This window comes from Peromyscus leucopus, chromosome 9, assembly GCF_004664715.2.
Source record: "Peromyscus leucopus breed LL Stock chromosome 9, UCI_PerLeu_2.1, whole genome shotgun sequence".
Classification (NCBI taxonomy): domain Eukaryota; kingdom Metazoa; phylum Chordata; class Mammalia; order Rodentia; family Cricetidae; genus Peromyscus; species Peromyscus leucopus.
In genome coordinates, this window is record NC_051070.1 from 110,389,678 (window position 1) to 110,416,935 (window position 27,258).

The window sequence follows — 27,258 nt, forward strand, 5'->3', positions numbered from 1 at the left end:
TCGCAGAAATTCCCTGTTTGCTTCCATTATGTGAAAGCGGTTTCCCCGTGCTAATGAGAACCAGCAACTAGAGCCAGGAGATTTCTCCCTGTCACTTGTCCTGTTGGTTCAGTGGCCTCAAGGGACCAACCTATGCAAACTGCATGGCAGCAAGGCTGTGTGTCCCTGTGGACTCTCCTCTCCCACCCCTCAGCATTCTTTATGGAGGGTATAACCAGAAGCCCCGTGACTGTAACTCTGCCCTGTATAACTCCGAGCTGCTAGTCATGTCCTCCGAGTCACAACGATCTTTTCAAGATACCGGCTTTCATGATCTGTTCTAACTTAGTAGGTGGGAGACTCCTGCAATTTCATCCCATCCAGCAGGTAACTCAGCCTCAGTTGTACTTATAGAGAACAGGTGGATAGGGCGGCCAAGTGCCAAGGCTGCCTGGCTGCTGGCCATACTCTTGCTAGCCTGGGGCTTTCCTCAGATGACCCGGGGTGGCTGGGCATTGTAGGACCATGTCGGTTGTGGAGACAGTCTAGGTTCCTGATGGTGCTGCAGGCTGTCCCAGGAGCCAGCCCCATGTGCTGCTGTTGCTCCTGCCTGGAGTTCAGAGACAGTCCAGGACATCACTGGCTCTCTGCTGCTTGGAAGCCACTGTTACCTGGTCCGTCACACAGCGTGACATTTAGGATCGTTGTGATGCTCTAGTCCCCACCACCACAGGTTTCCATCCCTGCACAGCAGCCTCCCCCTGGGCCCTCTGAACCCATCCCCTTCTGGCTTTGCCCAGAGGCCACTCTCTCCTGCTGTCCTTCCTTGGTGTACAACGCTAGGTCCTGGGGGTCTCTGCAGGCCTGCACACAAGTCTCCATTAGGAACTTCTCCTTGCTGGGAACTAATCTGTAGATGAATTTCTAAGATGGTCTTACTAAATAAAAAACACAGAGCCAAATATAGGGGTGAAAGCCTTAGAGAGATCAGGGAAAGCCACCAGGCAACCTCACCCCACCAACTCTGCAGCTTCCAAATAGCACAACTTCCTGTCTACCCAGGCATAAATGCCTTGCTTTTCTGCCTTCTCTTTGGCTCTTAACCCAGCTACCTCACTTCCTGTTCCTACACAGCTCTGTCTCTGTCTGTCTGTCTGTACAGACCTCCAGGTCTCTATGGTTGGTACTGGGATTGAAGGCGTGTGCTGCCTGACTTCTTTGTTTACTTAAAATGGCTGGCCTTTTCTCCTTGATCTCCAGGCAAGCTTTATTTATTAACACACAAATAAAATATCACATTTCAGCACAAATAAAATATCGCCACACTAATCCTTGTCTATATAAACTCCAGCACCAGGATTGTACCTGTTTCCATTATGAGGGCAGAACCTGTCCCATTCCCATATAGAAAGAAGTTGCGTTGGATTTCTCATTTTCTCATGCCTTATCTCTGGCCCTCAGAATTAGAAATGCCTTCTGGAATATTCTCCATTCTCTTTCTGTTGTTCCTCTATAAAGATCACTGTTTTGATTTTTTTTTTAAGGTGAAAATGTCTGAGAAACATTGGTGATGTACTGGGGACTGTAAGGGGGCAGGAAGTGACAGCCATCCAGGCCTCTTACAGAGATGTGTGTTTACCAAGACCAGCAGTGGCACTGCTCAGGGTGGGCTGAGCTGGGAGAGGCATTGTGACCACCGTGGTCCTCACTTTACAGAGGACTAGGCCCATGTACTCATTCCCTGAGGAGGAGATCCTTTGCCATCCCCAGCCAACATCTCCCTGGCTCACGTCTCTACCCCTGGCACTTGGGCCCTGCATGGCGGCAGCTGAGGAGCTGGCGTTTACCTGACCCTGGTGTCAGAGTGCATAGCTGCTTTCTTTGATCGTCTTTAGAGTGAGTGTGAAGGATGCTGGGAAGGCGCAGAAGACACGGACCCTTCCTTCTAGAGTTGTCCCTCTCCGCAGGGAGGAGGCATGCGTGCCTTTCTTTGGTAGTTACAGGTTGTCTGATGTATATGACATATACATATGACATGTAAGGTTTGGTGATGTGGTAGTCAGCTAGCCATAACAGATGTTCCTGAAGCTTCTAGTCACAGCATGACAGGAATGACCGAAAGAGGAAAAACAACCAAGATAGTAGTCACCCACTGTAAGTGTGCGAAAGGAAAGTTTTGAAAAGATGAGCAGTAGTGCCAGTACTGCGTAGTGGGAAGAGAGTTCATGCCGGAAGTGCCCTGTGACAGTTCTGGAAAGACCGTTCCTGCCTTCTCTTCTACTCCAGATCCTAAGAGGTGGAGTGGGGCCGGGACAGATACCAGATTAGTGGCCTCTCTGTGGCAGTGTATGCAGAGGGTCTGGAGCAAAGAGCGGCCTTTGTGATGAGGGCGTTGGACTCTTTGTTTTACTGAACTGCAAGTCTGGTTTCTCTTTTAAAGAAACATTGGGTGGTTCTTTGAAAGGCTGTAGGAACTTTCCACATCAGATGTGGCCTGTGCAGGTAAAGCAGGCAGAGACTAGAAGAGGAGGAAATGCCCCCATCCCTGAGGGCAAACATAAGTTCAGGAAGGAACAGAAGCCAGAGTAAATTCCTGGAAATCAATATAAATGTCCCCTGGTACAACTCCTGTAGCTCCTGAGGTCCCAGCAGGAGACCCCACCCCCGCCTCTGTGCTTTTTCCACACACTCAGCTCAAAGCCCAGAAGTAAGCCATTGAGAGCTCCTAGAGACTTGGAGTGGCCCAGCCCTTTGCTGAAGTTAAGGTGGAGCCTAGGCACAGGGTGACAGTGGTGAGCAATCTTGAGCGCATGCTCAGAAGCTGCCCTGAGAGTGCCTTGATGAGGAACAGTGCAGGCCAGAGTGCTTGTGAGGGAGACAAGGGCATTAGACATGAGCTTAGGCTTGTGAGGCAAGATGCAGGGAGCCAGAACCCTGGAGACTGCCACAGGCAGGCCAGCAAGGAAAGATGAGCACTCTCCAAGATGCTGCTAAGAAAATGAATGAATAAGCAAGTCACCAACTGGCAGAAAATATCTGCAAAACACTTGGCTTTTTAAATTTGTATCCAGGACATAGGGAACAGCCACACAACTCAGTAATACAAGGCACATTTTTCCACTTTAAGAATGGGTAAAGGAGTTAACAAATATTTTTAATACAAGCAACAAAGGGTCAAGAGAGTCATTTTCACATTGTCAGCAGGAAAATGCTAATCGAAACCATAGTGATTCATTGTTACATGTCCACACAGAGTAACTACAATGAAAAAAACAAGGTAATGACCAATTTATTCTAGGATGTGGAAGGCTCCAAGCTACTCACATAACATTGGTGGGGTTCTGCAGAGGAACAGATTCTACAGTGGAGGAACTTCAGGCAGCTTCTTTAGCTTAGCGCCTGTTCTTATTTCATTTCTGTTGCTGTGGTAAGATACCCTGAAAAATGCATCTTAGGGAAAAAAGAATTTAACGGCTTGCAGCCCCAGGCTGCAGTCCGTGAATGCTGGAGAGCTGAGGAAGGACTCTAAAACACCACATCTGCAGTCAAGAACAGAGTAATTACATAGATCCCTGCTTGCCTTCTCTCCGGTAGCTCTTACACTGTTCAGGGCCCCTATCCTAAGGAATGGCACTGCCCACGAAGGGCTGGGTCTTCCCCTATCAGTTAATAATCAAGACAATCCCTATAGACAGCCCCACGTTCTAGTTCAGGGTAGCCTAACCTAGATAATTCCTTATGGCCATGCTCTTCCCCATCGACTCTAGATTGTGTCAAGTTGACAGTTAAAGCTAGCAAGCACACCGCCCAACAATTTTATTCCTTAGTATCGATCGAAGAGAAATGAAAACCAGTATCCACAGAAAGATTATTCACAAATTATGACAGTCTTTATAATAGGATTAAACTCGGAACATCGTGAGTCTTCATCAATAGGGTGGGGATAAACAAACTATTCATGTATTCATACCATGGATCAATACTCAGGAGTGAAAAGGTAGGAACTGTTGATACATGGAATGGTATGCTGAGTGGAAGAAAGCTTAAGTAAATCATGTATGTCTAAACTTATTAACTGGCATAGAAAGATTCATGCATTTCTTGATGCACAAATTATTCTTTAACAAGCCGATTAAACACAAATTAAACTCTAGATAGTAACATGAATCAATCTTTTCTTCCTTCCTCTCTATCTCCCTCCTTCCCTTCCCACCTCCTTCCTTGCTTGGTGTTTTGTTTTGTGTTTTCAAGAGTCTTGATAAGTAGCTCTAGCTGTCTTCCACAATCCCCCTGCCTCAGCTTTTCTCATGCTTCAACAGTTCTCCTGCCTCAGTTTCCCAAGTGGAGGATTACAGGCATTTGCCGCCATGTGCTGTAGCATGTGAACTGTTGGGTGGTGGAGCGTAGATGGGCCTGTACCCTGTTTTGCAGTGTATATAAAAGGAAGGTGTGTTGATAGGTCAACTTAGGGATGGCTAAATACAATTATAAAGCAGGCATGGTGGAATTGTTACCCGAGTTGGTGTAGACATGTGGCCATCCAACTCTAAAGTCCTCTCAGCGGTTCCTCCTGTGTGAAAACATTTACAGTAAATGTTGAAGTAACTGGAGAGTGCCCATGGCATTCATGTGTGGAAGATAATTGTGGTTATTTCTCCTTCTTCACAGCAGCATCGCACTTCCCTTCCAAGCGTCATTGGAACCCACCGTAAAGCCTCTGCAACAGAGCTGACTTATCACATTTGGAAGAAATTTCTTCTGGCCCCTCTAACTCATTCCTGCCCACTAAATGAACTCCTCCGAGTCCATCTTCCTATCACAGCTATGATTCGATCCCACTTCCCACCCCTTAAATGTAACTGTGGTCAATGCAGAGTGCTTGGTTGGAATAGATTTGTAACTGTGCCTTCCTTTGTAGAATAAAGGAGCAACAAATGGGAAGCTTGGAAAATGGTGTGTGTGTGTGTGTGTGTGTGTGTGTGTGTGTGTGTGTGTGTGTGTGTGTACACAGCACTCAGTACATAATTTTTAATATACCCAATGACCAAAAGAGTTGTCTTTCAAGAGAGACTTAAGTAAAAGGTGGACTGCTATCTTTTCCCGCAGATGAAAGCCATCCATTGACAAGGCAGTGATACTGCAATTCATTTTAACTTGGAGGGCTTTGGACAAGAATGCTGGATGCGTTGTTCTAGTTAGCATCAGGTAACCTTTGAGTGGGGAAGGAGGCATTCTTAAGCCCAGGGAGAACTGGAGTGAGTTGAGGACAGAGATTAGATCGATACTCATTCCTTTTTTCTTTTCTTGGAATGAACTCGCAACCGCATTGCTCTCATTTTTAATCACCACGAAGTTCATTCTTAACTGATCTACTCAGTAATAAGTACAAGAAAGGAAAAAGAAAGAAAGGGCACTGAACACATTGGCTTGCTGGCCCTTGCGTGCTCATGAAGAGCAACTTTGTTCTCTGGCCAAGCGTTTGCTCTGTGCTTTCCCCTCCCGACACTTAAACCTCGTTCAGTCAGGTGGGTTGGAAGTTTGTGTTTTTAACCGTCATTCCCCCGCCAGCCCAAGCTCAGCTGGAGCCACCCTTCTGGGAGGTGTATTTTAGTGTTGCCCTCCTCGGCTGTGGAGGGAAGTACCACAGGAGCATCCAAAGGCATCTCTGCATGCCCTTAGCAGGCATAACCTTAGACCACACGTTCCTCAGCCCATAGCTATGGCATTAACAGGATATTAGAAACAGGATTTCTGTGAGGGTCAGTGGGTTCCTTAGTGGATAGGTCTATGATGGACTTTTCCAAGGAGTGCTGCAGGATTGTAGTGTGTGCGTACGTGCGTGCGTGCGTGCGTGCGTGCGTGCGTGCGTGATAAAAGATGCCCTATTGAGGTACATAGAAAACAGAAACCTGAAGCATCCCTAAATGTGTTGCTAGACTAGGGGTGTGAGAAGCTGATAGATGCTTATGTTTTTATAACGGGAAGGAAATGGGGAGAGAGCAGATGTGTGCTGAGGAGTTTTTCTACCCTTCTCATCCTGGAATGAAGAGGGTGTCCTATCTGAGTCTCTGACCTACACCCCAAGCCGCAGTCTCGAATCCTTTCTGATTGTTGTTAAGAGTCAGCATGGGTAAAGTGATGCTCAGATGCTGCAGGACAGGGAGAGCAGAGCCAAGCGCCAGGAATTCCAGTGGTATCTTTAGCTGCTGCCTTGGCTTCTGGTGTCGGACAGTTTCCTTCCTTCTAAGCCTCAGTTTCCCCTCTGCACTTTACTAGTTGAATGTGAGGGTCTCTTCAGAGACCCCCACAGAGACTCTGTTAGCAGAATCGATCTGTGTGAGGCAAGAAGGAAATCTGGTTCAGTACAACTCAGTAGCTGGTATTGGTTCAAACTTCTAGAGTCTGCTGGTGGTCAGTTTATTTTAGGCATATTTAAATACAGTACAATTTGGAAAGAGGTTTCTGGTGTAGTACAATCCCATGTGCACAAGGAGGTGTCAGTACATTGAAACTCTTCTCAAAGTGCATGTCACTTCTTCCAAGCAAATGGGTTAGATAGCCTACATGTGTTCTCTTAAGGGCCTAGGGGAGGATATGGTGTTGTCTTAGTCATACAAGTAGTACAGAGGTCATCAAGCTATCAAGTGCATGTGACATCTCCAATAAGGATGGGTTCTAATGACTGAGAAAAATGCTCTGGATAAAGGTCTAGGGAGGAAGAGTCTGGGATAAACATAACAGTCTGGGGGATTTGGTGAGGTCTGGCCCTACAGATAGCACAGGTCACCAGAGTATTCACTACATCCCTTCTAAGCTTTCTGGGTAGGAAACAGGCTATACATCTCTTCTATGGCAGAGACAACCCTGCATGTTTAACATCCCTGATTTCCCTAATCTGGGAGCACGAGGACCTTGTGCCCTCCACAGTTGAAGGACCTCAAATTATAGCATGAAATAGTTTAGTTTGCAGTCTCTACGCTTACCCATGGTACTTAGGGTTCTCTTTGGCCACTTTATATCTAACACCTGAGCCAGACTAGATCTTCCTGGCTGCTTTTGATTATGGGGATATCCATGTCATGATCCCCGCCGGTGGGGTAAGCAGTGTGGCATGGGCCCTGTCCCATGTGCCACAGCTCAGGCATGCCTCTGTTTTTGAGGAAGGGAAGAAGAAGAAGAAGAAGAAGAGGAGGAGGAGGAGGAGGAGGAGGAGGAGGAGGAGGAGTTGTAGGCCTTTTGACTTGACGAGACACCACTGCACTATCTTTCCCTGGTTGGATTTCTAGCTTCTCTAGCTAAAACTGGCCAGGTGCCTACATACTCCATCTGACAGGTGTCCACAGGCAGATTCCCTGCGGGATCCAAGGAAGCCACCCTACTAAACAGGTCCTGACAGGGACATGTGGCTCTAGTCAGCCATTCTGGTTCCTCCTTCCCAGCCTGTGGTTGCTAGTGTGACCTTGCATAGCAGCCAGCCCCCTTGGGTGAGATCCCAGAAAGGGTTCCAATCTAGCTACCCTGTGTGGCTCACTTGGCTCGTAGGAAGCTCATAGGAAGCCCGTGAGCCCTGCCAGACCACAGGAAGGCATGACGACTGTCCTTCCAAGGCCAGCAGAGGATCATTTCAGGAATCTGCCAAAGCCAACAGTGCTTTGGAGGTGAGGTGCTAGCTGCTTCTTGGAAACAGGACTATCCTTGATTCTCTTGAGTCCTTGGTATTGAGACCCAGGAAGGGGGGCCTCCCTTCGGCTTCTCTGCTCCTCCCCTGGGCTGAAGACATCATAATTGTACCCTCTCTGAAGCCTCCCTCGATTGGGATGGGAAGGTGGATTGTAGAAGGCTCAGAATGGAAGCTCAAAACGATCCCTTTTGGTGCTTTCTTGCACATTGAGGTACTTAAGAGCCTCTTCCTTTCAGCAGAGAGGCCTGTCCCGCTGGTACCAAAGCACCAGGAATTCCCTGTTAGGAAGAGTGCAGGATTCCACCATGACCCATACTGCCTGCCATGCTTGGACGCATACATAAGCCCAGGTATCAGGGATACAGCCTTCATCCTTTGGGGCTGTGCTTTTTCTGTGGTAGAAATCCAAGGGAAGAGTCTTATAAAAGAATGGATGTGTAAAGTTGCTGGAACCACCCCATCCCCCAAATCTTCCAGTCAACACACCCTATCCTGGGCCTGCTGTATGCTGATGTTAGGGAATATGCTCTTACCCATTTTTTTTTTTTTAGGTGAATGTCATGGTCCTTAAAGTATTTTGCATAAAAAAAAAAAATTATTTTTACAGTAGCTGTGGGAATTTATTTTTTTATAGTTTTGTAGGAGCTTTGGTTAATGCAGAGTAAAAACTGAAAGCTTCTTTGGGAATAATAAAGAAACAGATCTTTCAACGTCTTAAAAAATAAAATATTCCCTAAGTAGCAGTTCCCTTTATGCCTGAAATTCTGAATTGTAGTGTCTGCCTCCAAAGCAGCCTGGACACTGTGACGGTGGCCACCAGGGCTTTTGAAAGCCCTGCTGTCACTGTGGTTTGGGTACAAGGATGTCTCCCCAGGAAGCAGGCAGGGGAAGGATGTCAGGACCTGTTCGTGAAAACACTTGCGAAATTCACTAGTATTTTACACATAGTCTAGTTATTAAGCAGAAACATGACTCCATTCCTCTTGGAGAAGGAACCAGAGTTAGATCAGCATTCATCTTTTTCTGGCAGAGAAGTGAAAACTAAAAATGTTCTGTCTCCTGGGCACTACTGGTCCAGATGTGGCCAGGGAGCCTTTTTTTTTTTTTTTTTTAAGGAATAGAGACACCTTCTGCTTTGTGGACCCTGCAGTTTCTGTCCCCATTATTCGGCTCTGTTGCCATGAACCAAAGCATCCACAGTTACTACACAAATGAGGTGACTGTATAGTAAAGCTTCATTTCCGAAGGCAGGCTGGCAGGCCAGAAGCTGTAACTCACTGACTCTGGTCTAGGGAGAAGTACTAATTTTGAACTGTCACTGATAGACATGCCCAAGAGGCTAGCTCTTCTTGCCTGTTTGCCTTCACATCACCTCATCTCTCCAGCTCTTGTTGATGAGACACAGAGAGAGTAGACACATAGCCCTCCATATACATATACCCACACGTGAACACACACACACACACACACATACACACACACACACACACACACACACACACACACACACACACATACTACAAGTAATTAAGTAATTGTGCCCAGGCATGGTGGCACATGTCTATAATCCCAGCATTTAGGTCATAGGCGGAAGGATCAGAAGTTTAAGGCCATCTTCAGCTACATATTTCATTGAAGGCCAGCCTGGGCTACGTGAGACCTTATTTTAAAAGGTGGCTGGGGAGAGTGGACAGGTGACTCAGTATTTAACATTTGTTGCTCTTACAGAGGACCCAGGTTCAGTTTCCAGCAGCTCCCGGCTGTCTGTTACCCCAATTCCAGGGCATCTGATAACTTCTTCTGACCAATATGGGCTCTAGGCACACATGTGGTACACATACACATATGCAGGCAGAATACTCAAACACATGAAATCAATTAAACAAATCTAAACAAATGAAAGGAAAAAGATGCTCTCGGGGTGGGAGTGAGAACAACTGCCCAAGAAAGCAACTCACTTTTCCCTTGGTCGCCCTCTTAGCTCCCTGCAGACACTCGGAGTTTGTGCACCTAGCATAGGATAAATGAGAGACTCCTTGTTGATTTAAACGAAGTCACATTCAGGGCGGCACTGAGCGCCAGGGGGCTTGTTTTGAGGGAACTCTATCTGTGTTTGCGCATGCGCACACGCATGCAGAGCATTTCCCTCTCTTATGGCACACTAAGAGGTTGGCACAGAACATATAACTGGATAGTTTGCCAACCTCAAGCCCAAGTGCGTATGCAGTGGCAGTTGATACTTCTCCTACCAGTGTGTTCAAAAGGTATTGGGAGAGCAGTGTGGTATTTACTTGAGTTCTTATGGCACTGAGGACTGTGTCTCTAGTTTATTAACAGTTTGAGACAAGCTCCTGGCAATTCAATCTAGAGCTCAGGAGGGAGCAGGAGACAGAGGAACCCTGGGTAGTTTCTCTGATTCTGACTGCACTTGTCCTTGTTTTTGACCCTCTCAGCTTGGTTACCCTAAAATGTCAGCTTAGAGGCTTGCTTGAAACACACGAGCAAGAAGACTCTTTTCATCTGAATGCAGCTGGACATTGGCCTGCTCCTCTTTTGAAGTAGGGCCACAGGCTGTGTTTGCACTGTCTCTCTCGGTCAGCATGCCCATTTTCCCTCCCCTATAGATGGCACCTACAACACAAATCCACTTCTCAGTTGATACAATAAGGAGCTGGGTGCACAAAACATGTGTAAGCCCAGGCTAGACCAAATGCCAGCATGGGAAGGGCAGTTGAGCACATAATCCCTCCCCTAGTCATCAAGCCATTGGCGGGTGACAGCTGCTGGGAGAACAAGGCAGTTTTTCCTGAGTGGAGCCCCAGCAGACTGCATGCCAGTGGGAGATCACACATCCAGAAATATTTGGGCAGCATGAATTCGCCTTAAAAGAGAGAGAGAGCAAGAGAGGGGCAATGTGCGGTGGACAGGGAAGGGAGTGGAGAGGGGCCATGTGCGGTGGACAGGGAAGGGAGTGGGTCTGGGGAGAGTTGGGGAGGGGAGGGGATGTGATCAAACTACACTAGATGAAATTTTCAAAGAACTAATTTATCTTTAGGAAGAATGAGGATCTAGGTGTGCTGGAGCGCACCTGTGATCCCAGCAAACTGCATGTAATGGTTCTGTATTTGTGGTAGGAAGAGGCAGGAGATGTGGCACTCAAGGTTATCTATCACAGCTACATTGCCAGTTTGTGGGATGTTGAGGCCACACAAGGCTCCCATTTCAACAAACAAACAAACAAACAAACAGAACTTAAAGAAACACAAGAAGAAAACAGAACAATTCTAAGAGTTTATGATTTTTCTCTTTTGCTGTTGTCTCAACTATATCTGACTTAACACCAATAAAAAGATATATCAACATTTCTTCTTGGGATTCCTGGATAGATCTGCTTAGTTTTCATGGAAGCAACAGCTCTTTTGGTTTTGTTTTATATTCATGTTTCATCATAATTTAGGTAGCTACAGTCGCAAACCAAGTAACAAACTTGGGAACAAATATAGCCAATTCATAGTGAGCATCTATTTCAAGTGTTGGAGATGAAAATGTGTAACTTTCTAGAAATTAAAGGAACCCTCTCAGCTCTGCATGTTTTGGGCATGAGCCACTGTATTTTACCCAATAGAACAAAGAATGCCAGTTTAGCCATAGAGATGAAAAGTAGAGACCTACTACTAAGCTGGGGGAGGAGGTCAGGCTAAGCCGCTAGCCTTAGCTCTAGTATAACGGGAGCCCCCACTGACTGTATTCTGTGCCCTGAGCATTGCACACCTTCTCACCCTTTGATCAGTGTAGACCATGACCAGAAAACCCAGAGCCAGAAGGGAAAGTGTCCATGGCCAGGCCAAGTGGGAATCTTACACCCAACCCATCTGACTCCAGTTACTTTACGATACAGGTTAAGGAGGTACCAACAGGAAGCCATCCTATGGGTTTTCCGCTGGCTTCATCTTGACTTAAGAGATGCTTGCTGTCTAAAGGCCACAGCACCCTGCTCCAATTACAGCTCCTTAGAGACGCTTTCCAGAACCTACCACCTACTGTGTGGTCAGAATTGTCTTCTCTTGTCTCACTGCCTTCCACTGGACTCTGTATCCACACTGTAAAACAAACCAACAAAAATATTCTTAAAAATGCAAGCTATATGAAACAGTTGAACCACTTATTCTGTAAACTTTTTAAAGTTTGGCATTTGCACAGTATCACAAGTCGTAAAAAGCAGTAATTTCCAGACATTTGAGGTCTGATTCACCAACATTACTGTAATTAACGGAAAACCTGTATTTGTTCACTGCATTTTATCCTAACTCACCAGAATGTTTTATAAATAATAAAGTTACACATTTAGAAAATAGCTTCTCCTCAGCTGCTAATGCTTTCAGGAGTTCATGCTCAGGCATCTCAAATGCTGATGCTGTGAGAATGTCCAAATGCTGAATCTATAGATCTGTGACTATGGGAATGAGCTATGCCGCCGCCGTAAGAAGTAAAGCCGCTTGCAAATGCAGACTGCAGGGTAGCGAAACTGGACAGCTCTGTAGAAGTGTGGCGCCCGAGCATGATGCTTTTGGTTGGTCTCCATTATGAATGAATGTTGATCGAGGCAGTGGTATTAAGCCGGTTGCCTTTTCCAACACTAATCATCGTTAGAATGATGACTGACCTCAGCGATTATGAAACCATTAAAAAGGCATCTGTCTGGGCTGAGTTAGCAGGGTGGATGTGGTTTTGAGCTCTCAGGTAGCCAAGCAGGTCTTTAATAATGGTTGTGATGATTTCAAGATGCTTGATTACCACCACTACTCTCCCTACACACACACACACACACACACACACACACACACACACACACACACACCCCTCTGTTTGTTTTTGAGGCAGTCTCTTGTAAGCCAGGCCTGACCTTGAACTTGCTATAAAGCCAAGGATGACTTTGAACTGTTGATCCTTTCGTCTCTACCTTGCAGGAGCTGGGATTACAGGCACCTGGTTTTATGAGGTGCTGGCATGGAACCAGGGCTTCTTCATGCTAGACAAGCCCTCTCCCAGCTGAGTGACAGCCCGGCTTCCCTGTGTTTGAGCTTTCAGTACTCTTTCCACCATAGGGTACAACTGTGGTGGCCTAGGCTTGCTGTGCACTCTTTGGCTTAGCATCGAGGCACTCTACAATGAAGTCAGGAGAGTGGTTTCTCAGTTTGCATAAGCCTCCAACCCTGATTCCTAAGAGCTGGCCGAGATCATGGTGTGTAACATCCTCAGTGACTGTAGTGATGAGACTTTTCACAGTCTGGCCACTCCCCACCAGCCCTATTAATCCTGAATTCCACCCATCGGTGCCTATGCCCCCATAAAAGGAGGGGAAGGCTGTGGTGTAGGGAATTTCTGTGCTTTGCCTAGGGCCGCCCAGCTGGTGAGGGGCAAGAGCAGCCTTTGGGATTTCCTCATTGTCCACGTGGCTTCCAGCAAGGTGGTAGTCAGGGACTGTGTGCTTGTGGTCTGAAGCCTTCAGTCAGGGCCCTCTCCTGCTCCAGCCTGGCTTTTCTATCCTGTGTCCCTCAAGAGAGCTCATGAACTTCATCTCGCTCGATCTCACCCCTTCTCCTCAGTTCCCAGACAAGCTAGAGATAACAATTCCAGGATGGCTCTCCTAGGATGGTCAAGGACTGTTTCCTTACCTGGACAGTCACTTCTTTCAGAAACCAACTGTAAGAAATTAACCCCTGTCCCCCAACACTCCAGATCCTTGCCTTCTAGAGTGGATTGTTCAGCTCTGTTTTTCCTTAGCCAGTAGTGTGCCATCTGAAACAGGAGTTTGAGGAAAATATGTGTTGCTAGTACATCTCTCTCTCTCTTCCTCCCCCTTCTGTCTCTCTTTCTCCCTCTCTGTCTGAGACAGGGTGTTATTATGTATCCCTGGCTAACCTGGAACTCAGAGATCGTCTTGCCTCTGCCTCCTATGGGAAGTGTGCCCAACCACACTCAGCCTTGGAACATTCTGCTATTTCCTATAAGAGTTCTGTTTCCCTTTCTCTTTTATTTCCACTTTGAAAAGTTGTTGGACACAAACCACGACCTTAGTTTCCTATGTATTTGATTGAAAGCCACTGTCCTGTGCTATGGGGTAAAATGCACAAGGGCCGGACGATGCTCCTCTGCCCCTGTAATGGACGCTCCATTCCTCTGGTCACTTGGTTCTTTTTTGCTCTGTAATTCTCTCAAGAAAATTTTGTTTTCTTTCTGTGTTGTGATACAAATTCATTTAAGGAATAAGGGGAACCTGAGTCTCCCAACTCCCTTCCTTTACACTGGATAGTAAACACCACGGGGACATGTTAATAAAGAAGTCTTCACAGGGCACATCTTTGTAATTAGCCTTATTTGTTTCATTTTCTTTCCCATGTAAATAAAAATTGCCACCTTATTCTTCTAAATATTTTAGAGTTTCAGCTGTTTTAAGATGAAAGATACTCAGTTGGAAAATCTCAGATAGATCAGAGATATTTGAAAGCAGAACTAGAAAATGGCTCCACGGACCTCTTGGTTCCCTAGGTGTGGAGTCTCTTGTGTGAAGTCCCGCATGAATGCTGTGTATACAGGGTCAAAGGACAATGCAGAGTCCTCTCTCCTGGCTCTGGAAGGTGACGGGTGACAGTGAATTCCACCAGCTGGGCCAAGCCCATGCCGTGACTGTGACTTCTTCAGCTCTCCGCTACCACAGGTCTGCTGAGTCTGTTTCCCCTTCCCCTTTCCTGGAAGGCCGTGCAGTTGACTGGTGTATTGATAGAAAGCTTTCCAATGTCTCTTCACTGGTTTAATTCTACTCTTTAATATTAAAACAATGGTGAGTTAGATAAGGCATGGCATTCTAATCTTCTGAGTATGTATATATGTTTGTATACAGGAAACATTGATCTCAATTGAAGACTCCACACTCCAAGTATTTGTAAACCTTTTTACTTGTTTATTATATTTTTTATTTTTAAAACAGTTTTAAAATTTAAATATATTTTGATCATATTCTTCCCCTCCCCAAGTTCTTCCAGATATTCTCCCATCCCTAGCTACCCAACTTTAAGTTCTTTCTCAAATAACAAAACCCCAACACAACAAGCCCCCCTAAACAAAGAAAGCAAAATAAAATGATGCTTTCCCCTAAAAATCCCCCCAAAACATACCAAATTGTAAACAAATAAAATCACACACACACACACACACACACACACACACACACACACACACACACTCTGTGTTAGTCTTTACATGTTGGTCATGTACTCCTGAACATGAGGCCTGTCCTGGAGTGGTAGATTTATCCAGTGTCACTCTATTGGAGAAAACTGATTTCCCTCTCCCAGCAGGTGTAAGTGACAGTTCAGTTGTTCATCTGTACCGTAGTGGCTGGGGTCTCATTCGCTGCTACTTTTCATTCAGTGTGAGGAAGTCGGTGACATGGAGCCTGGAGAGCTAGTAGCCTGCAGCTTTTGTAGCACAGCCTGGGATGGTGTGGTGCTCTCCCTCGGAGTGGAGCCAGCCCTCTGCCAGGGCCCGGGTTTAAACTGTGGGGAGCTGGGTATGTTGTCCTTGACTGCATATTTAATAGTCACTCTGCCGGGAAAGAGGCTGCTCCTGGGTGTGGCTGGGGAAGCACAGGAGGGAAGCATTGCAGAGGTACAGTAGTCATGGCTGTGTGCTAAGAGAACTGTGGAGCTGGCCACACACCGGTGACCCTGGCTTGTGTGTGTGCGTGTGCGTGTGCGTGTGCGTGTGCGTGTGCGTGTGCGTGTGTGTGTGTGTGATCATTTGCACTGAGCAACTCTGCACACCCCTACTTTTTATTTTATGATAATGGGGCAGGTAAGTCGCTTGCCTGAGTCCACACAGTTGGTAAGTGGCAGTGCCCAGAACCCGGGCCTGTGGCTTCTGTTCCCCAGAGTGAAAGCGCTGCCTGGCAGGGTCCCTCCTCAAGGTAGGAGCTCAACAGTACTGCCTGTTGGGCAGATGTGGTTATAGCAACTGTGACTGGGTGGTGGCTTCACCCCCAAGTAGCACCCTTAATCTGCTAGACTGAGTAGCTAAGGGAGTTCCTTAGACTTTTTCCACTCATGATTCCTTTGCCCTTGAGAAAAGTTTTATGTAATGCTGGATGTGATGGTTTATACTGACTTTCAACCTGACCCAGAATCACCTAGGAAAGGAGCCTGTGAGGGGTCATCTATACTAGGTTAGCCCCTGGGCATGCCTGTGAGGGGTCATCTAGATTAGGTTAGCCCCTGGGCATTCCTGTGTGGGACTTTAATGATTAGATCAACTGGGATAGGAAGACACTCTAAATGTGGACAGCACCATTTCATGGCCAGCCTGTGCCCTGACTGAATTAAACAGAACAAGTGAAATGAGCGTGGACATTCACTGCTCTCTGCTCCTTGACTCTGGACACAATATGAGTAGCAGCTTTCCTGCCATGATGGCTGACCCTCACACTGTGGGACCAAGTCAGCTCTTTCTCCCTTAAATTTGCTTGTTGCCACAGCAGTGAGACAGTAACTAAGATGCAAAGCATATAGGTAAGTAAGATAAACATTTACTGATAATAAAAAGAAATGTATATTAAAGCAGTTCCTCGGTGTGCTTATAACTTTACTGCTTATTAAAGAGGAAAGCAAATTTGCACACTAATGAGATGGATATGCTTGTTGATTTTTTTAATGAAGAATTTAATCTTGGCTGCATATCTGATACCACAAGACGGGACATATTCAGTGTTTTTCAGAGTTGGTTGATAGTTGGATTTTCTGGTCACCCTGCTGAGGACACCACTTCACATAAATGTGTGACATAGAACAGCAGCAGTATGTTCAGAAGCGTTTCGGGAATTGGTGGGAATTCTGTCCCAGTCCTAAGCCAAAATTCACGGAGTGATTTTTTTTTTTTAAATCAAACTCAATTCAACAACTCCAACAGCAATTTTAAAAATCAAACATTTGGACACAATCTAGTCCAAATATATACTAATCTGATATTTACTTGCTAAGACATGATGGTAGGAAAATATTCAAAGTCTTCGTTTTCCATAATTAAACCATCATGTTTCCATAAGAGCAGAACATTTTATATATACAATAAAAACACTGCAATTTATTATGTACGGTAGTCTTGCCTCTGAGCCCAGGTGTCTCGGACAGTGTTCCTTGGCATTCACTGTTGTTGTGTGGCATGCCAGCGTGCACAGTGTGCAGTGTGGGTGTTGTGTGATCAGAACCAAGGCTCCTGTGAAGCTCCATGATGTCACATGGGCGAGCACTGCCAGAAGCACCCCAGGTTCAGCATACGTTTGAGTTCTGATTAATTTTTGGTCCTTGCATGTTTACAGACTTTATACTGTTGGCAAGTTTTTTGTGACTTTCACATTCAATTAAGCTTCCATATCTGTGGTCACAACTTAAAGCCCTAGTTGGAGACAAGACAGCTACTCCTAACCTCCTGGTTCTTGGTTCACTGAGATCATTCTGGTGTGATTTAGGTAGAATGATTGTGGTGGTTTGAATGAGAATGGCCCGCATAGGCTCATGTATTTAAATATTTGGTCCCTAGTTGGTGGAACTGTTTGGGAAGGATTAGGAGGTGTGGCCTTGTTGGAGGAGGTGTGTCACTGGGGCTGAGCTTTGAGGATTCAAAAGCCCATGCCATTCCCACTTAGCTCCCTCTCTGCCTCCTGCTTGTGGATCAAGATGTGAGCCCTCATCTACTGCTTCAAGTGCCATGCTGGCCCGCCTGTTGCCATGTTCCCTGCCATGATGGTCATAGACTCTAACCTTCAGGAACTGTGAGCCCCAAAAGTAAATGATCTTTTACAACTTGCTTTGGCTGTGGTGTTTTGTCCCAGCAATGGAAAGGTAACTTAGATAGCACTCTGTCCATCTGGGGAAGAGGTGGCAGGCATGAAGACAGTGTAGGGGCAGTGGGTCTCCCACCAGGAAGGTGTACTCCGGGCTCTTCAAAGCAGAGGGCATGTTTGTTTTTCTTGGTTGGTGGTGGATTTTTTTTCTTCATCTGGAAAATGTTAGCATCTAATGAACCTCCCTGAGTGACTTCAAGCCACCAGGACACAGGCACCTCCAGCACCTTTAAACTTTTTCTGGCTCTTCGGCTGAAACATTTGGCCTTCACACGACAGGCTGCTCAGGGACTTTCCCTTCTCAGGACTTTGTAGTAGCCTGTTCGCGCCACGTCGACAATGGGAGCAGCTGTGGTCTTGTGTCTCCTTGTTTGTTTTGCAGCAGGCATACATGTCTGCTCGCTGACCAGTGTCCACAGTTTATCCAGGCTGATGGGGGGCAGAAGCTCTGCTTCCTCGTTAAGTGGTAATGCCTCATCCCAACTTTCCCAGGTTACCTTGTCGGAGTGGATCCTGTGGTGATTTGTGCCTCCCGCATCTCATCTCCCAGCCTCCTAGGTGCTTGTGGTGCTTTTGAAGCTGCTGTGGCCATGGCTCCCCCGGCCCAGAGTTTCTAGGTCCTCCTCAGTCTGGATGGCATGGCAGCAGCCAAAACAAAAGAGGGAGGCATCTGCAAAGTCTCCTCGGTTGATGCTGCTGAGTGCCAGGAATAACTCAGTCTGTGGACTTTGCAAGTGACATGTAAACCATAATCTCGTCCCAGCCTTCCTTGCTCTGTCTTGCATAATTGATACCATAAGAGACAGGAAAGTCTTAACTTTAGCTTCTGTATCCTGTGATGTGTGGCTGGTTAAAGGAATATGAATGGATATCAAGGAAATTGAATGAGATGCCATTTTAAATTCAGAAAGTGGTGAATTTAACCATAGATGAATTGAAAAGCTTTTCTCTAGTTCTGTTAATGGGGAAAAGGAATGACTTTCTTGTTGAAATGAAAATGCTTGATTTTTTTGTTTTTTATTTATTTATTTTATTTTATTTTATTTTATTTTATTTTATTTTACAATACCATTCAGTTCTACATATCAGCCACGGGTTCCCCTATTCTCCCCCCTCCCATCCCATCCCCTTACCCCCAGCCCACCCTCCATTCCCACCTCCTCCAGGACAAATCCTCCCCCGAGGACTGCGATCAACCTGGTAGACTCAGTCCAGGCAGGTCCAGTCCTCTCCTCCCAGACTGAGCCAAGTGTCCCTGCATAAGCTCCAGGTTTCAAACAGCCAACTCATGCAATGAGCACAGGACTCGGTCCCACTGCCTAGTTGCCTCCCAAACTGATCAAGCCAATCAACTGTCTCACCTATTCAGAGGGCCTGATCCAGCTGGGGGCCCCTCAGCCTTTGGTTCATAGTTCATGTGTTTCCATTCATTTGACTATTTTTTTTCAATAATTGAGTAAAACTGAAATTTATTATAAGCCACAGTCGTCCTAGGGACCTCCATGCTATATATATAGCCTCTATGGTTCTATGGGTTGTGGTCTGATTGTTCTTTATTTTATATCTAGAATCCACCAATGAGTGAGTACATACCATGACTGTCTTTCTGGGTTTGGGTTACCTCACTCAGGATGATTTTTTCTAGTTCCATCCATTTGCCTGCAAATTTCATGCTTTCATTGTTTTTCTCTGCTGAGTAGTACTCCATTGTGTATATGTACCAGAAAATGCTTGATTTTTAACCATACCGATTCCTGTCATTTTGAAATGTTTGCTGATTTCTGTTTGGCAAAGGAGGTAGACGTGTTGTAAGGTTTGATTTGTGTTGTGTATAACAACTGTGTCAAGACTTCTTTAAAATGGTAGGCATTTCAAATTGTCCCATGCCATGATCCTCATAGACAGCCCAGGGAGTCAGCATGAGACTTAGGGAAGAGAGTTACAAAGACTAGATGATCAAGGAGCATGTCACCTGTGCAGGGCATCATGGGAGTCAAAAGGCTGAAGCAGCAGGACTCATAGAGGTGAGAGAAGAGGCCGCTAGGTGAGGGACCATTCCCGTGGGGGCTGAAACAGGCTATTCGTCTGTAGAGTTCATCTGGTTGTGGAGGCGCTTGGTGTGCAGGTGGAGGATTTCAGTGGACTCTAGTCTTGTGCTTTCAAAGAAGTTTTCCTGAATGTTCCACCCACTATTTCCTTACCAAAGCCTCCCAGGAAGAGTTCCTGTAGCTTGATTGCCATTCTGATAGGCTTTGAGATTTTTGTATGTGCATCTGCCATCATTCTGGAGGATGTAGACAGTATCTTAGCCATATTTGGATCAACCCGATATGGAGCAGATACCCAGTAATTGTTGTTGACTTAAGTCAAAACGGGGTCTGGATGGTTGGGCAGAGCCTTTGAGGGCCTGGGTAAGAAAGTGGGAAGCTGTCAGCTGTGACTGTATCCACAACCAAAGGAACCCAGAGTCCTTCCCTCCCCAGTCATCAGATGGGAAACACGACAAGTGAGAAGCAGTACATGGCCTGAGTGCTGAAATAGTGAATTTAAAAGCTTTGCCTGCGTGCTCTTCTAGAGATAGTGGCTGGCAGAGCCCGTAGGTCTTCTGTGGAGGGACCCTTCATTGATCCTATGCGGCAGAAGGTGTTTGCAGTGGAGTGTTTTCCTGGTAAATGAGTCGTGATGGGCGGTCTTTTTCCATGTGCATTTGGCCACAGGTCAACCCCAACTGGTTTTTATAGCTGAAGAATGTCAGGAGGTAGGTTTGTGACTTCAGGCTCCCCTTGATCCAGGGCTTAAAATTGGCAACGTGGGCCATTGGCTTCTTCCATCTGAATTTGTGTGTCTGACTCACTCTGTCCCCCACTTTTTGTCTGAACCTTCCTTGGCTTTTATCTCAGCTTCACACTTTTTAACTATTGCCGAAGTGCAAATCCCAGGCTTAGTGTTGACTGGACCTGGCTGGTGTGGGTGTGGCCTGCTCTGAGCTAGCTGCCCAGTGTCCAGGCCAGCTCCTGTAGTTCTTGGAATCAGAGCTAGGGATGCAGTTGTTCCTGGAGAATGGGTAGAGTGCTGTCATCCGGGAGTTTGCTGGATGGCAGGGACCCTAAGAACCCACTGCATCTGAACTGACTGCTCTCTGCTGACGATCCAGGGGAGCGTTCCATCAACCTCTGCTCCTGGCTCTGAGACACCCTTCTGCTCAGAGACCAGATGTCTTTGGGGCTACCCTGCTAGCTTCTTCACTTATCATTTCTGGACATATTAGGGACAACTACCTAGGCAGGGTTCTCCCCCACCTGGTGGATACAAGGTCTCTGGACTGCCATGAGATCTCAGGAGAAAAATTCCAGAATTACAGAGGCTTTTGTAAAGACTGCATCCATACACACCCCCATAGGCAGGGTCATCTCCTCACCTCTGCCCTTCTTCAGGGCAGCCTTTGACCAGGCCACGGTTTGCAAAGCTCCCACTGCTTTACCTAGCTGGATTTTTACTGTAACTTGACTAGACATAACAGGCATGTTATGTCTTATTCCTGTTTTCCAGGTGAAGGAACTGAGAATCAGGAGGGGTAAATAAACAGGATGACACCAGGATTGGACTCGGGGGACAGAAATGTCATGTAAAATTTGTACTTTCAAACAAAAAAATGAGAAAAAGCAAGGACACATTGACTATTCGAGCCTTTTTTTCCCCATGTGAATGTGCCATTAAACTACCATAGGGGGCCTCTAAGTGCATACTTCATTGGCGACTACAGGGAACCAAATTAGCTTTCCCTGCAGCCATCTCGTTTGGAGCAGAGGCCACCTGCCTGAGCTTCACCCACTAGCATTTACTAGGGTTTGCACTGGTTTATCAAGACAGAGCAAGAGCAGCCAGTGGCTCCCTGGGGTCACCTCTTGAGAACTGTGTGAGACAGTCAGTGGGATTGTCTCAGCATACTCAGCCCACATGTGCACTGTGACCTTGGGTGACCCAGCCACCCGGAGAAATAGCAGCTGCTTTCGGCTCTCGCTGCCCCAGAATGGCTGTCTTTGAGGGTCTCTGGGACCTACCAGAGGCTCCTGGTGAAGCCCGTGTTTGGGCTTTGCCTTGCATGCTGGGTGAATGAAGAGGCCATCTAATTGTTTGCTCTTTTTACATATAGAAAGGGAGGCCAGACGCTGTCACCTATCATGCCTTGGCCCCTTTCTCCCGTCCTCATGCCCTATGTCCCTGACTCTGAGGACACCTACCACCATTTGTACATACTTTTTTGAACATCAACAGCTTAGTACCCTGGCCCCACCACGAGACACAGATAGAGGGCAAGTGGCTGCACCCAAATGCAAGTTTTCCTGTAATTAGGCAAAACCAAAGGGGTCCTGGTACTGTAGACCATATCAGTAGGAAGGGTTATATAATCCAAGTTAGTCAAAATATGTGGTTCTGCCCACTTATTCTCTTATAGATATTGAGTGTCTAGCCCACTTATTATCCACTTACAGATATTGGATGTCTAGTAATGTGATCTGCCTTGGGAATCCAATGGTGCGTGAAGTAGAAATGACCCCAGGCCCTATAGGCATGGTCAATTTTTGAGAGAGACAACATTAGAGAAGTCATTTTTAAAAGTTGTTTTAGATTGACAAATACTATACATATTTATGCTGTAACATGTTTTTAGTGTATAACATTATAGATGTATAGATACATTATAGAATGGGGAAATTAAGCTAATAAACATACCCATATTTACCTACATGCTTTTTTATGGTAAGAACATAAGAATCTTCTCTTAGCAATTTTCCTACCATATTACATTTGGTTGTTACTCATACTGTTGTGCAATGATATCCCAAGCTTCCCCCTTCTAACTGAAATCCAGCTTCCCTCCAACCACTATTCTCTGCTTACATCTTTGACCTTTTTTAGATGCCACATATAGGTGAGGTCGTGAGTATGTGTTTGTCTTTCCGTGCGTAGCTTATTTCACTGAACACAGTATCCTCCAGGTTCACCCACGTGTTGCAAATGATGGCATTTCCTTCTTTGAAGAGTTTTTTTTCTCTTCAAGGGAAACACCTTTCCTTTATCTGCACATCCCCGACGGACACTTAGGTTAGCTCTCCATGTACAGTGCTGCAGAGAACATGACCCACTCTCCAGAGAGTACCCACGTCTCCTGGACATTCTGATTTCATTTCCTTTGGTCATTTCCCTCTTGTGGAATTGTTGTAGCAAATGGTAATTCCATTTTAAAATCTCAGTGGGATCTCATCCTCTTGTGCAAATGGCTATACTAGTTTGTAGTCTGCTGCGTACAAGGACTCCCTTTCTCTACATTCACCAGCACTTAATATCTTGACTTTTGTGTGATAATCATTGCCATCAGGTATGAAGTACTATTCAGTTTGGTGAAATTCCATTTATATAATTTTTGCTTTTGTTGCCTATGCTTTTGGGGTCATATCCAAAAAAGTCTTGGCTCAGATCAAACGTAAAGAAAATTTACTCTCTTTCTTCTAGTACTTTTACTTTATATTTAACTTATATTTCCATAATAATTAGTGATTTGAATATTTTTCCAGATGATTATTGGTCATTCTGTCTTTTTTTTTGAACTGTATACTCATATCCTTTGGGGAAATTTTTAAAAATATTGTATTCTTGCTAATAAATTAAGTTCCTCCTGTATTTTGGATACTAGTCCTTTTCAGTTGTATGGTTTGCAAATATTTCCTTTCATTCTGTAAGTTGTCTGTTATTCTATTGATGTTTTTCTTTTCTGTGCACAAGCTATTCAGTTTGGTGCAATTCCATTTGCAATTCCAAAACTTTATGGTTTTGTTTCCTATGGTTTTGGGGTCCTATCCAAAAAGTCTTGGCTCAGATCAAACGAAAAGAAGATTTACTCTGCTTTCTTCTAGTACTTTCCGTTACTATCTTAATGTTTAGGTCTTTGATCCATTTTGCTTGGTTATGTGTGTGCTGTGAGACAGACCCTGTTTCCTTCCTCTGCCTAAGGATGCCCAGTTTTACAGGACCATTTGTCGCAGACACTGTCCTTTCTCCATTGTGTGTTGTTGACACCTTTGTCAAGGGTCAGTTGGCTGTAAATGTGTAGGTTTATTATTGGAATCTCTAGTAGAGAGGTAACTTTTTAATGAATTAGGAGTATGAATTTAACAGGTGTTGATAGGATATGTCAATGAACTCCAGTTTTCTCTGGGAAGTCAATAAAGGCTTTGCTGAGAAAGTATTATTTAAGTCGAGGCTTGAAGGATAGGTAGAATATATCTGTTGAAAAAATGGAGTGGAAAGATAGAAAGAGGGAACAGATGTGGAATTGTTCCACTGTGGCCCAAGGTCATTCATGGAATGAATCAGCGGCTGAGCCCAGGCTAGGAGAAAACAGATACAATAGCTATATGCTCTGTGCTTTTTCTCCCCAATCAATGCAGGACTTGTTTTTAATCCCTGTATCATGACACTGTAGCAACACTCTGAAGAGGGACGTTTTCATATTTGGTGGCAGGAACATTGAGGTCAGGAGAGCAGGTTGGGCAATGGAAAGCAAGCAGGACAACGTGTGTGTGTGTGTGTGTGTGTGTGTGTGTGTGTGTGTGTGTACACATGTATGTGTCTAGGCTGCCCATGGTGCATAGTAGAGGGTTCTCATAGATGGGAATTGAAAAAGTTGGAGAGACTAACTATAAGGTGGAGATGCAAGGATGGCTTTACCCCTGGGCTGTAGATAGGATGGAATTTGAGGTATTTCTTAGTCAACTGTTCTATTGCTGTGAAAGACATCATGATCAAGCAATTCTTATCGGAGAAAACATTTAATTTGGGGTTTGCTTATATATTCAGAGGTCTAATCCATTATCATCATGGTGGGTATCATGGCAGCATGCAGGCAGGTGCTGGAGCAGTAGCTGATCCATAGTCAGAAAGAGAAAGAGACACTGAACCTGGTGTGGGCCTTTAAAACCTCAAAGCCCCTCCTGTGATACACCTCTTCCAACAAGGCCATGCCTCCTAATCCTTCTAATCCTTCCAAATAGTGCCACTCCTTGCTGATTAAGCATTTAAATGTATGAGCCTAAGGGGTCATTCTTATTCAAACCTGTTGTGGGATAATCTTGTTGTACACTGTGAAGATGTGTCTCTGCCAAGGCACCTTCTGATTGGTTTAATAAAGAGCAGAATGGCCAATAGGTAGGTAGGCGAGAATAGGTGGGACTTCCGGGGAGAGAGAGGAACTCGGGGTGGGGGTGGGAGTGGGGATAAGAATCTGGCATGAGAAATTTGCCAGTGAGACATAGGGGAAGCCAGATGCATAGTATGGAGGATATAGATTCTGCCCTGTGGTATAATATAGATTAATATAAACTGGTTAATTTAAGTTTTAAGAGCTAGTTGGGAACAAACCTAAGCTAAGGCCAAGCTTTCATAATCAATAAGAAATTTCTGTGTCATTGTTTGGGAGCAGGCAGTCCAAAGAAAGTCTGACTACATTCAAACCATCTCAAGATAAGATGAAAGCCACCTTTATTTCAGCAATTTGACTGCTTTTCTCCAGACTTGCTCTAGGAAGAATTAATAATAACTTGGATGCCTTTTTTTCCTTGTTGATATATATCCTAGGATCACAAATTGTCATGTTTTTATAGTTTTCTTTATGTCTGGTTGGATTATTTTATTCTTCTCCTTTTTCCTTCACTGTTTTATATTAGCACCTGTGAGTATTTTATGCATGCTGTGAGTGGTGGTAGGTGCTAGAGTTACAAAGGCAGAAAGGAATGATCCTTGAAAACAGGGAGCTGAGAGCTGCAAGGTCACCTGCTGGGCACACAAAGATGTGTGGGACAGCTTCTCACAAGCCAGGGAAACCTTTCAAAGACAAGGACCACGTGGGTGGATGAGCGAAGCCAAGGGGTGAATGCTACTGGCCTGTGTTAGACTCTAGAGTTCTGTCAGCCAGCTGGGCCTCTGAGGTTAGATGGTAAGCTCTGCTAAGGAGGAACCAGCCCAGGCTGGATGGACAGATGGATGCACTCGTGGATGGGTGGATGGACAGGCAGACAGATGGATGAATGCTGATGCCACAGCACACTGCAAAAGGATCCTGGGGGGGGGGGCAACTATTCTGGAATCTCCCAGTTCCTGCTAGCTGATGGGTTTGGTTTCCTACAGATTAAGTAGCTTAGAGACTGGAAATTAGTTCAGAAATGATTGACTTAGAGACTGTCCTACTGTTAAAAATCTGCTGTTTAAGATGATAAGCCGGGTTCCAGAATTAGATTTGAGGGCTGGGGAAATGGCTGGTGGATAAGGTGCTTGCTGAGACCTGAGGCTGAGCCCCAGAACCCGTGTGCAGACTCTGGGCATGTAGCTGCGCACTTGTGATCGCAGGACTGGGTGAGCAGAGAGCTGGATCTCTGGTGCTCTCTGGCTAGCAAGGCCCGCTGCTGTGCTCCAGGGAACCAGAAAACAAGGTGGCTAGCTCTTGAGGAAGAAGGACACTTGAGGTTGATATCTGTCCTCCACATGTGTGTGCATGTTTATGTACATCTGTGCACACATGCACCCACGAGAAACCCTCACCCCCATACTAAAACAAAACAAAAAAAAACCAGATTTGAGCCTTTATTTCTCTGATAGTTTAAAGTCTCATGGGAGACTCAGGTCTTATGTAGAGAGGTTTTAGGTGACGTCTTTCCTCCTCCTCTTCTCCTCCTCCTTTTTCAAGACAGGGTTTCTCTGTGTAGTTTTGGTGACTGTCTTGGATCTCGCTCGGTAGACCAGGCTGGCCTCGAACACATAGAGTTCCGCCTGCCTCTGCCTCCCGAGTGCCGGGATTAAAGGCATGTGCCACCACCGCCCGGCTAGACGATGTCTTTCTAAAGGGCAGTTTGACTGGCACTACCCACTCAAGACCTCCTGCTGAAGAGAAGAAACCCCTGCTGGGCATGACTGAGCCATCTAGGTCTTGCTGTACTTGGCATATAGAGGGGGTTGGAATCATGCAGCCTTCCTGTTTAGGTGGTGGGGGTCACTTTTCTGATGCAGCCTTGGCCCAGACTTTGTAGAGAAGAGTTATCTCATCTCAACTCTAGGGGTTTCTCATCTGTCCTTTCCTGGCTTCCCAGCTTCTCCTTGCTGTGGCTCCGTCCACAGTGCTCTCATCTGTCTCTGCTCTGCTGGAGCTCACCTGACTCTTGGCCTCCAGACTCTGTTCCATGTTGTCTGGCTTTCTTCTTACCTTCCTTTTCAAATCCACTTTCTTCCTTCAAATGAGCAATCCTTTTGAAGCAGGCAATTGTTACACTTCCTCGATTTTTGTTTTGCAATAATAATAACAACAACAACAACAATAATAATACTCAGTCTGTTCAATGTAGAGGTACTCTTGTCTCTCAGGAGTCTTTTGTAGTGTCAGATTGAAGATTGGATACCACTGGCTTATAGGCCAACTGGTCTACCATGCTGTGCTTGTTCATTTGGCGTTTGGCAGAATCTCTGTAACAAAGAGCCATATTATAGCAAGCTTCTGTTTCTCCCAACTTGTTTCATCAAGTAATTCACTAAAGATTTTGGAAAGAGGAGCCAACATCTTTAAAAAAAGAGGATGAGGAGAGGAAGGGAAGAATATAAAAAAGCCCCTCAACTATTCAGTTACACTAATGGCCCTCCTATTATTGTGGCACAATTA

The 27,258-nt window shown here is 45.6% G+C and overlaps 1 protein-coding gene across 15 annotated transcripts in view; it reads left to right on the forward strand.

The window, feature by feature from the left end:
* The window catches only part of Cacna1d (calcium voltage-gated channel subunit alpha1 D), a 304,291-nt gene that overhangs the window by 119,316 nt on the left and 157,717 nt on the right, over window positions 1–27,258 (forward strand). The window lies entirely within an intron of this gene.